The 15,421-nt window shown below is 36.7% G+C and overlaps 1 protein-coding gene across 3 annotated transcripts in view; it reads left to right on the top strand.

The window, feature by feature from the left end:
* IL17RD (interleukin 17 receptor D) overlaps positions 1-15,421 on the top strand; it is a 75,801-nt gene that overhangs the window by 22,681 nt on the left and 37,699 nt on the right. The window contains exon 1 of one of the 3 annotated variants that reach the window (XM_049826219.1): positions 9,762-9,864. The exons of the other annotated variants lie outside the window; for them this stretch is intronic. The gene's annotated coding sequence lies outside the window, so the exon portion shown is untranslated. Of the gene's footprint in view, positions 1-9,761; positions 9,865-15,421 lie in introns of those variants that run through there. 3 annotated transcript variants of the gene reach the window in all.

The raw sequence follows: 15,421 nt of genomic DNA, 5'->3' as shown, positions 1-15,421 counted from the left end.
AGCGTGCGGCCGGGGGAGAGGGTGGCATTTCCCGGGAAGGGATGTTTATTGGTCCCTCGGCGGGGGGAGGGAGGCATCCTGTAAGCGGGGAGTGCGAAGGAGTCCCTCGCTCCCCGACAGGTCTGCTGCCGCCTGCGCTCTCCCCTGCCTGCAGCCGACCTGCGCTGCCAGAAGGATAAAAGCGATCGCTTGGGCTTTGTTATTTTAATGATTCGAGGCCGGCTTGGGGTCTTAGCTGCAGGCCTGATCATTATACGGAGGATGTAGGAAATTTACGGGAGGGGGAAGGGGGGAGGAAGGTGATAAGCGTTTTGTTCCTGGTCCTTGCCTTTTGTTCCTGTTTCTGGTGCGTTTCGCTGTCAGGCTTTCCTGGATTGCTTTTCCTCTTTTGATATTTTTCAGTAACTTTGGAGTTGTGTGTTCTGTTCTGTTCCCTTTCCTTTCTCCTGATGTCTAGTTACAAACTTAGTTGAAGCGTGGTGATCCAGGAACACTGGGGGGAACACGACTGACTTTCATTGCTTTTCTTTTTTGTTGGACTGTCACTAAGGATTTTCTTGGTTTCAGATCAGAGCCTTTGAGAACGTTACAGCAACACACGGTTCAGAAGTTTGTAGGGCGTAGTTTAGAAAGGCAGAAAGCATTGGGAAAATGTGTTAAAGAGGAGTGTGGAAAAACAAACCTGAAACCCTGGTAAAGCTTAAGACCTAAATCTTTGTGTTGGATGGAACTGTTGCAGGTTTGGACTACCCCATTAGGTCTTTTTAGCTGAGAAATAGGAATAAAATGTTTTGGCTCGGTTTGTCTATTGTATGTTTCACCAGACTTAGGCAGGATACTCCACAGGCTCGTATCGACCACTGTGTATACTTCCGTCGAGTTTTGCATCAGCTATTAAGTAACTTATCACTATTAAAAGTCATAATGTTCAATTAGTGTATTTAGATGTTTACAGAAATATGCAGATGCAGTTTGTATCGGATTTATTTTTCCTTACATAATGAACGTCACTGTGTGTATTAAAGCTCAATATGCCACAATATAATTCTTTTAATATAATTATTTTGACTGGCTTTTAGATCAGTAAAAAACATACTCTTTCCAATTAGCGTAACCCCTCCTTTGTCTTTATTGCTCAGAACAGATGTAATATTTTAGCTTATTAACTGTTTGTACTAGTTTCTGTTTTCATTGTATTCTCAGCTTCAAGTTCAGATCTCCCTAGCCAATTTATTACCTATCTTGTCTGATTGTTTAGTTATAATTTCATAGTCTGATTTTGCCAGTCTCGCTTATGATAACCTACATAATCCAGGCAGGGCAGCGTTTATTAGAGTAATGACTGCAGGATGGTACCCATCGTCTCAGTTAATGTGGTATTTATCTTGGTCTGCATGTAAGTTTTGAGTAGACTTGACATACTATTAAATGACTGATGGCCCCTCTAACACATTGTCTGCTCTGGAGCAGGGTTGCCTTTGAAGTAGTACCCTGTAGGAAGTAAAGAGACTATTTGCTCTATTAAAATTCCTTGGTATTTCCTCTGTTTAACCACAGGCCACTTCCCCTCTGCCACTCTAAACACTGCAGGGACACTGACTGATTGAAAAGACACAAGCCCTGAAGTAATTGTATCCTATTCAAATAGATATTCTTATTGCAGGTTATTTGTAAGTTGTGTCTAATTAATGTATGCTAAGGGTATGAATAAATCTTAAAATCCTGTTTATAGAGAAAGTAAAAATGTCTAGATTGCAGTAAGTGAAGCAGTTGAAGTAATTCTCAATGGCATAAATAAACAATCTAGAAAAAGATCAGTTAACTTTTAACAGTTGTTTAAGGAGAAATAAAATGTAGATAGCTGGGTGTTTGTATGTACATCTAGATACGCACACATGTTGGATATTTTCCTCTGCTGAAACTGTGTGGTGTACTTCCCACCCCTGATGAATCTTTTTTTTATTGTTAGAGTGTTGTTTTTGAAAATCTGCGTTCCATCTTGGTACGTTTATAGAAGTAATGCTCATCTTCCTTTCGCTCTACAAAATACAGTTTTAAGTTTCCTTAGTATTTTGTGGCAGTAAAAGCTTGACTTGATGAGAGCATATTACTGGACTACTGGTTAAAAGAATGTGATGAGGGAGTATTTGATGTTTTGATTCATAGCTCCTGAAATAATTCTTAATAGCTAAAGTTTTCAAAACTAAAGTCTTTAGATGTGATTTTTTTTTTTTTTTTACAACTTCTATTGCAAAATATATGCCTGTATTAATCGCCTTCTCTAGTAATACTTTGGCATTTGTCTTTCAAGTTCAACATATGTCTGCAGCAGGAAAGCAGTTAATATTAGGACAAGTAACTTAACATTACTATTGCTAAGAATTATCAGTGATTTCACTGGGTCCAGGATTTTAGAATTTGAATTGACTTTGCTAAGTCTTAAATTTCTTTCATTGATCTTTAACAGAAATTTCAATGTATTCGTACACTTAATGTTATTTCAGATTAAGGTAGAATGTTTGCTTAAAGCAAAACAGTGTTGCAAAGTAGCTTTCCATATGGATGGTCTTTACTACATCATATGCATACCTTCATCCAGAAAAAAAAATATCAGGGAAGGGCCTCTTTTAATCTAGAATAAGTATGTCCACATGGGGAGCTATTCTCAAAAAGGAGTCTCAGATTTTTTTTCATCCTATAAACAAGCCATGAGGTGTGCAGAGAAGATGGACTTGGGCTCTGATGATGATTTGAATGTATTTCAGATTCATTTATTCGGTGTTAAACACATGAGCAACTTTACTCTCAAGTTGTTTTGTAGATTCTAATGGGACTACACACATGAGTAATTTTTTTCATATGTTTAATTCCTCTGAAGTTCCTGGCACTGAACCGTGTTCAGTATAAAGCTTAAATTTAATGAGACTGTATGATGAGAGAGAATAAATAATACAGCATTTTAGCAAACCTCCCCCTCCCCCCCTTTTGTTAGCAGAGAGTTGTACCTTCCTTTCCCTCTGCTAAGCAAAGCTTATCAGACATACTGGGGTCTCTGCTCCCGTGCATCCTCCCCTGAAACTCCCCCTGTGTCATCTTCTATGCTCTTTATTTAAGGAGCTTTCTGTTTCCTTTTCTCTTTCATAGCAGAGACTCTGAAGATCCCCATTTCCTACCGTTCCACTATAAGGAGCTGTGCCTGTCTCATTATGCTTCAGGCTTATGCTGCTATGTCCGTACATTTGTCTCCTCAAGCATCCCTCCCAACACACACTCATTCTTCTCTTCAGCTAGGATTTTTCTTAGCACAGAGTGAAGTCATACTGAAGTAATTTTCCCAGCTGAATATAAGTTTTGGGAACTTTATTTAGGAGGAAGAATACCCTGTAAAATGGTAAGAAATAATTTACCAGAGTTTAAATTCCTCCCTTTATTTCTTATTATTTTCCAACAGTTAAAAAATCAGATTTTCTCCTGCAGAGTATTTAAAAATTTTAAAGGGTATTGAGCAGAAGACAGACCTAAGATGAAGCATGGTGGAAGGTGTTAATGTTTGCCATCAGGGGGTTCTTTAATCTATAGACCAGTTCCAGAGTTGGTTGAAAGCTCTGCAGACCAGATGCCAGCAGTTCTGTATCCTCCGTTTTTTCTGAATTTTTAGAATCAATAGATTCCTTTCCACTGGCATATAGAACAATGTGATAGCATTTTAGAATTGATTAGATGTGTCATCTGAAGCTTAGTGCATTTCTCTGATTAGATACAATGCAACATGTTGAGTGCAAGGCTTTGCAAGCATGGTCAGTCAAGCAGGTAAGCATCTGTATTACTTTTGTTTAGCTTAGAATTTGGCTTCAAGATCACCCCAAGGTTTGGTTTTGGGGTGGTTTTCTTTAGTTTCATTTACCAAGTAATGTAGCAGAGAATGTGACCCCATTTTTACTCCAGTGTCAAAAAGTGTTGAAGACCGTCTGCCTATTTAAGTCAATTTAAAGATGCAAGTAGCTTAAGTATGTTAGTGTTTAAATAAGCAGATGAATGTTTCCTCAGGAACTGTGAGGGAACAGTTTAAATGCTGCTTTTTCAGAATGAGCGTTCAAACACACAACCTAGAGAAGAAAATTAAGGAAACATAAGCCTGCTTATGTAATTGAAACTGACTCTCAGTATTGACAACTAAAATATTTCCTTGTATGTTTTTTGTGTGAAATTGGGCAATTTGAATATGATGCTAATTCATAAGCTGTTGACTTAACAATGTTTGTGCAGCTGAAGTCTCTTAGGACTGTTACAGATTTGATTGATTTCCTCTCTAGATCGTGTCCCTTAGTTTAGATGTTGAACTGCACTCCCTGCCTTACTTCCCTGCAAAATCTGTTTTTGAGTAAGTAGGAGTGTAGTAACTACTGTATCAGAATTGTTAATTTAAAATCTTGAGACGCTTATTTGAGAACAAGTTCTGCTTTAATAGAGTAATACTTTATAGTCCACTGGTGAAAAGATGTTAAGCAGTTATGATTAGATGATGCTAGCTTTTCTTTAGTTAATTATTTGGTAATGTTAATATAACATGGATGTTACTTAATTAAAACTGCAACGTTTAAAGGGTGTTTAATAAAGACCAGCTGTCTTTTCCAACAGATCAGTCTAAAGATGATGAACCAAAGCTTTGATGTGAACTTGCCTGCTTAATTCTGCTCAAAGGCAGAATTTTACCCATAAATTTAGCATGTTTTTTTAGAAGCAAACAAGGTAAGAGGAGTTTGAAGTATTACCGGAGAATGGTTAAGCTTGAATACCATTTTTAATTTTTGAAAGTAAAAATATTTTTTAGTTTTAAAGTATATTGCTTTGTTTTTATATATACTGCTACCAATATAATGAAGTGTATTTGAAATACATTTTTTCTGAAACTTTAGGTTAATGCTGATGTTTCTATACCATGTGTTGTTTTTACATTTAAAAATGAACATTATGCCTAAGTACATCACACCTAGAAAAACACTTAAAAGTTATATCAAAAATACATGGATGTTTATTTGTTATATCCTTCTCCCTATAGTATGAAAAAATATTTTATGGAAGTGCAAGTTACAATAACTTAAAATAAGGAACTATGGCTAGATCAGTATATATGAGTACTTAATTTTAGATTATGGTAATGTGAGACTTTATCTAACGATCAAAATTGAAGTGCAACCTTGAAAAAAGAATTTTATCCTTTTATGCATATAGTAGATGACAATTGTTACATTGTCCAGCTATTTGTCTTTTCCAGCTCTCCTCAATTGGAGTCACCCATCTTGACACCCAAAACTCCTACATGATTTTCTCAGAAAGTCTTTAACCAGATATATACTTACTAAAGTAGTGAATACATGATACCGAAAAGCCAGTTGAAGAAACTCGCTAAGACTCATTTTAGAGTTTTAGAAAGCAGGCATTCTTTATCACAGTGCTGGATGCACGGGGGATAGTTCCACCTAGCGTGCGTGCCACAGCTTTAGCACAAACAGGTTATATAGAAAAAACTAATTGCATATTAATCAGAATAGTATACATATACATAAAAATGATTGCAACTGATTATCATCATACTGCCTACATCTGATCATGCGCAATGAAGGATCCATTTGAGTCGAAGGGCTGCTTTTGTGACCACCAACCCATTTGATGTTCTTGTTGGCTGTCCTTGAAGTCTTTATTCTTGTCCTTGTTCTTTGATTTTGAAGCTTAACGCAGTTTCAATCACATGTGGTCAGTTTCAACATTGTTCTCATCTAGTGTACAGGAACATCTAGTCATAAGAGCAAAGAACTGCAAAACTTATGAGTAACTACCTCTACTAGTTAATTGCTTGGCTATACTTTTGTCTATTGTTTCAATCATAGTCTTAGTATAAGATTTCTGATAATTATTTACCAAATCTCACTTTTACAGTCACCTAGCAGCAAACCAGTTTCCACAGCTGGTACAAAATATTAAAACCATCAAAATATTTAGACATGCCATACAGAAGGTATGGAAATATGCTATTATACCGGCTTATGCCACTAAAGCATAGATTCGTTTCTGTAGTTTTACTGCAATATTTATTAACAGAAACATATATATTATTACTTTGATTATCCAAAATTCTGCCAGCTGAGCCAGGGTATAAATTTGTATTTTAACATGCCTGAACCTGTTTTTACTTAATAAATGGTACTTTCAACATCATATCTAAGACATCATTCCTGGATTTAAAAAAAGTATGGGTGACCTCCATGGATTGGAGAAGATGCCCCTTACCAAATGGGCATACTGGTATAAAACAAGCAGATGTTATTTTTGGAAGTGACTCAAACTGTGTAGACAATAAATATTAAGGAACAGAGGAAAGTACAGTTAAGAAATATTTCTTAATAAACTACAGTGGCTGTCCAGTTTTCTCTGGGTCTATGTATATCAAGTGTTCCATCTTAGAAATTACTTCCTGTTTGCCACCAAAACTCAGAAGACTATCAGTAAACCTATTTCTAATAAATACATGAATTCTTAACGCCGTATGTTTCAAAGTTCATAAATAATTTATAGCTGCAGGTTCTTAACTGTTTTTTTGTTTTATCCTATCAGCAGTGTTTTTTACATCTGGCTTAAAACCACTTTGAACAGAATTTCTTGGCCATGTGTATGGATAAGGCCTTGAGTTTTGCTTTTGAAAAGGGCTTGGCGTAACCAGCTTTGCAGCAAAGGTACACCTGATGACTCTGTATCAGTGTTTGAGTTTTTGCTAAGTCTTCTAGTGGCACCGGCTTTGCATGGGTCTCTGCTTGCCAAGCTTTCTGTTCTACAAATTGCTTCATTTGCCATCAACTCTCAGAAGGCAAGCTGATGGCTGGTGTGTTAACTGCTCAGGTCATCAGGCCTGTTCTGTTTGGTAGTATCAGTCAAATAGCTCTAGGAGATACTGTCCAAATGCACTGCTTCTTTAGACTTCCTCACAGAGCAGGGTTGGAGGGAGAAGAGAGGGAAACAGCACCAGAGGAGCCCGTCATGGTAAAAAACAGAGATGAGGCACAGTTCGTGGTTCTGGAATAAGTTCTAGAACAGGTCACCTAGACAGGTCAACTGGAGGATGTTCTAAGAACAAATTTCAGTGACTTGTTTTTAAAAGAAAACAAACCAACAAACTTCAGGAACCCGCTGAGGAAGCTTCACAGAAGCAGATTCCAGACCAAGATAAGGAAAACTGCAGATTAGCAAGAAGGTTCTTCTGTTAATAACAAGGTTTTAAAAGGTATTGTAAGCAATAGTACATGAACCACGTGTACAAGTTGCATCATTGTTCTAGTCCTCCTGTCACCTCTCACCACTGCATGGATAGATTCCAAGAGCGTGAGGGGAAATTAAATGTGCAGGTAGGGATTTGTTCTCTCAACGTTTGACTTGATTATTAAAAATAATTAAAAGCTTGGATTAGAGGTTTAGCAAGCATGAACACATGTTTCAGGAGATACTATATTATTTGGAATTCTGTCTCACTCAAAGGCTGTTACAGTGTTATATCACTATTGGCTTTGAAGAATTGTTCCAGACATCCTGTTTATTATTCCTTGTGCTGATAATGGTGCAAAAGTCCCATGGGTATGCCAGACCACTGCCTCTTGGTACTCTGTTCTTGGTGCACCATTCAGGTAGTAAGGGGATAGCAAAAGGAGCTAGTTTTGTGGCTAGGAAGCGTCTGCATCCTAATTTGGTAACCTGTTCAATGATCACCCATGTTTTTCCTCATCTCTTGGCTGTTGATGAGGATTTTTCACACATTTGAAACTCAAAATGCTGCTAGATTCTGGTAAAGGACACATTGTAAGTTGCTGTTTCTGTACTTTTTAATCCCCCTGCATTCCTTGGTAGGCTTTTTAGGAAGTAGATGATGAATGTCTTCGAACAGGTGGATGAATTCATTTTGTTGGCTTAGAAAAGTAGTTGTCTGCTCCTGCCAGAGCTATCCAGTACATTAAACTCCTCTGTTCTTCTTTCAACCTGAGTTAAACAATCCATTACTGACCCTAGATGAGTTACTTTGTCTGTCATGACCAGGTTAAAAGAGTTGAGTGTGAAATCCTTTTCTTAGTATGTTATTAATAATTAAGGCTGGAATCATGGCTAGCAAAAGCTTTTGGGTAGGTTTATGTAGAGGTGAAATAAGGAGTACAACAAGATTAATTTAAGTATCAACCTGCAGGTGTGCATGGTGCAGAAGGTAAGGGGTAGGGATTGCTTTCTTTTAGATGACCAAAGAATGCTTGCTCTTTCATTTCACTGGTAGGACACTGTACCTCTGAATAGCCATCAAGACCTTTTGGGAGAAGGCCATGCACTTGTAGGGAAGGTAGGAGGAAAAAGACCAATAGGTCACCTACTGCATGAAAAACACATTGATTCTGGCTACAAGACAAGCAAGCAACATTTTCAATGAAGTGTCAAAATCTATCAGTAGTACATAAACGGGTACTGAACATATGGAACATGTGTCATAGCAATCTTAAATGCGTGTTATGGTCTTTGTTCTTGTTGCCTCTTAAGTGTAAAGATGTAGGTGCATGAGCACCCTTTGTTTTTCTTACACTTACAGATCTGATCTTGGGCTGTTATTCAGCAAGGCAGTAAATCTGGTTTTGGGCCACATCACTCACGCTGCTTATTCTAATGTGCCCAAATGAATGTGAGAGGTGGCTTTGTCCTAGGAGATTTCGTGCTGGATCAGGTATCCCATCTCTTCTTGCAGGCCTGAAAGCACAAACTCTGAAATGTATATTCTGGTTAATTCAACAGAATTAGACTTGTGTGTCCATGACTGATCTGAATCAAATTTGCACCACTTGGTGATCTGACAGTGTACAGAGGTGGCTGTGAAATGGTGACCTCTGTGTTGACAGATGCACCTTCTCGTTGGCAGCATTGAGCCTGCAAGCCAGTAGTCTTTGAGTCTGTACCTGGCTTTTTCCTTTGCCTTTACAAATGCTGTGCAAAGCATAACGTGTCACAGTAATGCGGAGGTCACTGTAACGTCTTCAAGGGAAGTGCTGTTGAAATGCATTCTTCTGTTTTCTGTAACCTTTGTATTCTGATGATCTAACATTTAAAGTACAAGCTCCTTCTGTGCTGGAACCTTGGGTTGACAGAAACTATAAAGGACAAATGAGGAGCATGCACTGTTCAAAGGGCTCCAACTAAATGTGTGTATCGGGTCATAAATTGCTATAAACGGTGGGTACTACACTAACAACTAGACAACATCGATCTAAGCCTTGAGGCTGCTATGTGGAGAAGATGATAGGCATGCAATTCTGCTTGGAACTGCACGTTCTGTGTTTAAAGGTTTCCAAATAATTGATTTCTACTGATCTGTCTATATGATTCTCTTACGTTACAGAATTGTATGTAATAACCATTTTCTATACCCACTGTAATATGGCAATGCTGGATTTTCCTCGTGGTTGGTGGGCAGGCTTGGATTTTAATTTCTGACCTTCCCCATGTTCTTCACTCTTCTATCAGTGGGAGGGACTAGATATTTCTGATCTTACTTCTGACTACATTCAAATCCAACCAAGCAATCAGTGACTTCTCTGACTTTTTTTGTATACGGCTGTGGGAAAATTCCTGGTTGGCTGGCTATGAATTAATGAAAATCCTTAGAATGCTTCGCTAATGATAGCTCCTGTGGCTTTAAAAATGCTATTCCCTTTTTTAATTTGAGGGAGGTCACAGAGGTTTACAGAAACTAAGAAAAGAAAACTTAACATCTGGTTGTGCTCTGTTGATGACTGCTTTTGTGTGAAGAAAAGTTATGGCGTCTCCTCAGCATCAAACACATTCAAGGTGATCCTTTCTAAGAACTCTTTGCAAGAATACTTTTCACTCAAACTGTGTTTTCTAATTAATTGTGCTTTGTATTTTCAAATGGAGGATTTTAGTCCTCCATGGGAATCCCAAACTCATAATATTGTCACTTAAAATACACTCTACCTTTACAAAATAAACCTATTTTCTTGAGTTTTGTGTTTATAACATAAAAAAAAAAAAAAAAAGATTTGTACGTTTCTAATATTTTCCTTTAAAGTTGTAGAACTCCAAGATTGAAATGAGCTATTTGATTAGATTTTGGGATTCATGAAAAGATTTTTTTTTTGTTTGTTTGCATATCCATAGTGAAATTTAGTTTCATCTATTTGCATATCAAATTCCAAAGAGTAATCTGATTTGTAAATGTCCCCTTTTTATAATTTTAATTTTACAGGCTAAAAGAGAATGATTTTATTTTATTTTTTCTGAAATAATGCAGGTTAAAATTATGTGTGAATTTAGCTTAGCTAGTAGGAAGGCATAATAAGAGAATGTTTAGGTCCAAACAGTAAATCTTCTAAATTTTTAAAACTAGAAGCTATCAGCTGCTCAGTTAAACATATGTATTCCAGGTGTGACTGGCCTGGAATCAGAAAGCATAAAAAAATACAACTTTAGAGACTTTTAATAGTCACATTATCTTTTTATTTTATACAATGATTTAAACAAACTATATGCAGGCCTCTATTTGTCATCTACTTGTGGAAACACCCCAATCTGTTTTCCTTTTAAACATACAATACTAAGGGTTTTGTCAAATTGTTTCTTTTCTGTTGTTTGTTGGGTTTTTTGCTCTCTTTAAAGAGCTAAATCATACCTGTTAAAATTACTGGCAAAACTGTGACTTCCGTTTTGATGGGCTTTTGACTTTTATTACCTCAAGCATGATTTTTATACCATCGAGCATGTCTCGATGCTTTGTGATGACCTAGCACTAAACAGCTGTAAAAGCTGGGTGCTTTGCACACTTGAAAAACAGGCCTCTTATCTGGCTACTTCTTTGTGTATATGGCCGTATTACTACCCAGTAAACTAGGATGCAAGTTCAGAATGCAGTTCACTTCCACAGTAACGGCCCGTGTGGGGAGTTTTTTGGTGCATGTTCTCAGCACAGGGCAGTGCTGCAGACAGCTGGACCAGCTGTGAGCCAACAGGCTGAATACCAGAAGCAGGACAGCTGTGTTAGTGGGGCATCGTACTTGTGCTCGTGGCTGATCCACAGCAGAGCAGTTTGCTAGCATGGCAACTTCTAATGCTTAGGCTTTCTTGATAATAGCTGTCTTCAATCTCAGTGTTGCGTAGGTGTGTCCTGGAACAGCCTGTATAGTATGTTGTCATAGAGTAAGTAGTGTGCTGTGAAGTTACATCTTAGTTTATCACATAGTAGTAACTTCCTTTACAAACAGGCCCTTAGGGATAGATTTATTTATTTTTTTTTAAATGTACCAGAGTAACTTTGGGTACAGCTGCCCGGACAATGAAGAATTCCATCCCTTTTCCCTGTCTGAGCTATTCAGGTGCCAGTTTGTATCTTGTCCTAAAGCCCTCTTAAAGCATGTGTGCACCGCTTCGTATTCCTCCAGTTCCTATGGGGATCAATGTTTCCCACCTGTCTGGGCTTGCCCCTAATTATAGGCAGTAGTAACAGAATGAGGATGGAAGTTGGAACTGGTAAGTTGTGCAATTTACTCTGAGCATAAAGACTGCTCTCTCTGAATGAGCTTTAAGTACGGTGTGGGAAGGGGGTGTTGTTGAATTGCAAACCTTTTTAGCAAAGTTTTCAAGCTGGTGCTGGGCTACCCCTTGAAGTCTTAGAGATATGCAGTATAAATGGGTGATTTAAGCTTCACCCTGTAAGTGTGAGTGGATCCTTAGAAGCTTGGAGTGGGATTCTGAAAGAGAATGGAGTGCCCTAACTCCTATTAACTTTCAATGGGATTTGTTCTCTTTTGTGGCTCAGGGTGTAGTTACGTTTTATATTGACTCAGCAGTGAAACTGGTCAGTGAAATTTTCGCTCCCATCTGCTTCCTCCCACTTTGGTGTTGCTGTTTGCCCTTTCCCCTCCACCTGTTTTAATGCACCTGGTTGTGAGCTGCATTGTAAATCACACTATTAAAACAGGTTGAATTGAAAGTATCCTAATTTTTCTTTTCTTTTCACAACTGGGGTAATTTCAATGACGTGGATAAAATGAGGTCCCCATGAAGTTATGTTAGGTACATGTTTAGAAGTGGTAAACTACACCATGAAGGAAGAGCCAAGGACTGGACAAGGGGAGTCAGGAAATCCCTATGCTAATTTCGTGATTAAGTCAATGTTCCATGTAACTATTCAGGTACTTTTAAAATTCCCACTCTTGAGGTGTTTTAACTTAGATAACTTTAAAAAAAAGTATCTCATCAAAAGAGTTTAAGGTTAGTATACTGAGCATATATGAAGCTTTAAAGTCTAAATTACGCAAGATTTTTCATGTGAAGATTTTTTTGAACCGTGAATTTTTCACAAACAAGATGATAAGGTTTCAGAAATCACTTCAGCATCTGTTGAAATGCAGCCAGCTCTGTGGTGGAACACAGAGTGCACGGTAACGCTATACAACCCTTCCTGCCAGGAAATGAAGAGTAGTGTATTCATTCGTAACCCGAGGCTGGGACTTCACTATACAGCCTATAGTTTGTGAATGGAATTTGGGCAGATTACCACTAAAATTGCAGAATGACCCACTAGGCCTACATAACTCTCTCTATTCCTTATCTTGCTCTGAAGAGAGCATCTCCTATTAGTACAGTATCTATGAGCAAATTTGTGTAGTTATGGAGCATGGTTAAGGATTATTCCCCATTATGAAGAGCTTTGATTTTATTTATTGCATCAGAATTTTATCTGTGGCCTCCTGATACTGCTTCACAAGGCATGTATTAACAGCCCTAAAGAAGAAAGAGCCAGATGCACAGCCTGATGCTTTTGTTATAAAAGAATATCTAAAGTTTTGCTTTTTTTGTTATATAATGCAAAATATTTAGCTGAGATATTTTTCAAAGGATCAGTAACATGATCTATTCCAAAATAGTTACAGCTTTGCTTTATTGTTTAAACTTTTTTAGCAAATTACGTTGGTGATATTTAATAAGTATCTTTACCTTAGTTTACCTTCTGACAGGAGTAATAGGTTAACCCCCCAAAAAGTTAAAATAATCAAAAAGACAAAACAAACACCTAACTCAGCCTGATCCTTAACAGGTGAAAAGTTATTATTCCATGCTTCTTCAGAACATCAATGGAAACAAAACCTTTATCTTTTATTCATTAGTTAGGAATATTGCTAGTTGGGATAGCTTAGGTTGCTCCATATAGTTGCATTTGTAAGAGTAATTCACTAATCATGCCATTCACTTTTGGGGTTCTCTTTCAGTAAGGACCACTAGCCGTGAAATGTCATGCAGAGGTTTGAAAATGGGACATTCAGCACACTAAAGAATGAGCTGCAGGGACAGAACTTCCTTTTTATTACATTCTGGCAGTAAATGTAGGCATCAAAGCCACAAAAAAAGTGATAGAATAATGCCCAGTATCATCTAACAATGCTGATAGATAAGGATGACTAATGTTCAGTGTAGCCACATTACCTTTGGTATGTATGTTTTAGTTACTGTTTGTTATATACCATACAACCACAGGAATTGGCAATATGTAAACTCCAGTAGTTTATTTGCATGCTTATATGTAGAAAGTTGATTTGTAGTTACAGGTATGATTTCCTCCCTCTTCCCCCAATATGGTTAGATTTTGTTGCAACAGAAAAAAAAAATGTTTCCATGTTTATATTTTACAATCACATCCAATTAGTATTCCTGTTGTAAGTTATCATTTATATTGCAGGTGAAACTTGCTGGCCTTTGGATCTACTTCTCAATTTACTACAGTAATGTGATTTTATTTTAATAGAGATGAAGGTTTAAACTGGAAGGGTTTTATATTCTGTATTGTATTTATCTTGCTGTTAAATTTTTAGGATTAGCTATTTATATATTCAGTTTAACTTTGAGAAAAGGAAGTCAAGTAAAAGTTTGAGAGAAATACAGGTTTGGTTTAATTTTATAATCTGTGTATTTAAATGCTTAAGTTCTTAGAACATAGGTTGCAGTTCTGGCTTCTTAACTAAGATGACTACTAGAAGGAAACTTGTTCATGGTATTGACTTCCTGTATAGAGACTTTTTTGTTAGAAGTGATTGTTTCCTACAGAAAAAGATCAATTAGTTTGTGTCTCTTTAAAAATAAGAGGTTAAAAAATTATTGTAAATGCTTTTCCAAGTATTTTTAAATTCAAAAGAATTTTTTTCATAATTTGATCAAAGTCGCGTAACCTGTGGCTCTGTTTTTGTTACACATGCTGATGGTCTGTGGATAACATTACATTTTTTCAGCATGAAACTGAACACTTCAAATCCCTAAAGCAGTCTCAAATTTATGGTTAATAAAAGAATTTATTGTACTGGATGTCATCTGTTGTATCACTCTGGGAACAGAAACTGGCAGTGAGTGGACAGGAAATATTTCCATTTCACATCGCTTCAATCTTACGGTCTAGGGCAAAAGTGTCTGATTTCAGAAAAATCACTGTGAATATCAGTGTAATAGAAGTATTTTATTTAAGAGTATAATCTTTTTCAAACATTTCTTTTTGCTTTATAGTATTGTATGTAAAGATACTACTTATTTTATTTCTCATACTTTCTGTATTTCAGTATTGATCCCTTAACCTTTTCAAGGCAGAAGGAATAGTAGTAATTTATTTTCAGGTAAATATCTGTACATGGCAAGTGAACAGCAATTTGATGAGTTACTGTACAATGGATGGCCAAACTGCTTCAAAGTCTCAGACCTTTGTATTTGTAACGGGTTGGTTTTTTAAGAGTGTGAACTCCTGTGTGATGATTAGGTTCTAGCTTAATTGATTTCTTCAAGTTGTCTCCTTTTCAAATGTATTATAAAGAGTGAGATCCATGGATTGTAACGTTAATAATAATAGAACTTCAAGCAGTCAGATTGAAGTTTTTGTATATTTTTCATGTGTTAAGTAGTACTTGAATAGCTCTACATTTTAAAGTATTTAATGCATTTCAAATAATTATACATTTTAAATGGACGTGTTTGTCTAGGGGACATTTTAATCGGTGGAAAAAAGTTCTACATTTTTATCTTCAGCATGTATTAACATCCTGAAATACTCAATTTTTCATTTTCATACTGTTGTGCATTAATATGTGGTTATAAAAGTTTGGAACCAATTGTGTATTTCCTTCTTTAAAAGATATGTAGCAAAGGCAGAAGTGTTAATTTTTTTTTTTTACAGATACTGTATAAGACTGATTAAAATTCATTTAATGAAAGGTGGGTGTCATTTAATGAAAGATGTGTTTAACTTTTTCGGTGCAAACCAGCTTATCGACATTATTTTGAGGAAAATTATGTGAGAAGAGCGTATGAGAAGAAAATGGTAATATGTAGTGGCCATGTGAACACTAAATCT

The sequence above is a fragment of the Accipiter gentilis genome, chromosome 23, assembly GCF_929443795.1.
Source record: "Accipiter gentilis chromosome 23, bAccGen1.1, whole genome shotgun sequence".
Lineage (NCBI taxonomy): Eukaryota > Metazoa > Chordata > Aves > Accipitriformes > Accipitridae > Astur > Astur gentilis.
This window is presented reverse-complemented; position numbering and strand designations above follow the sequence as displayed.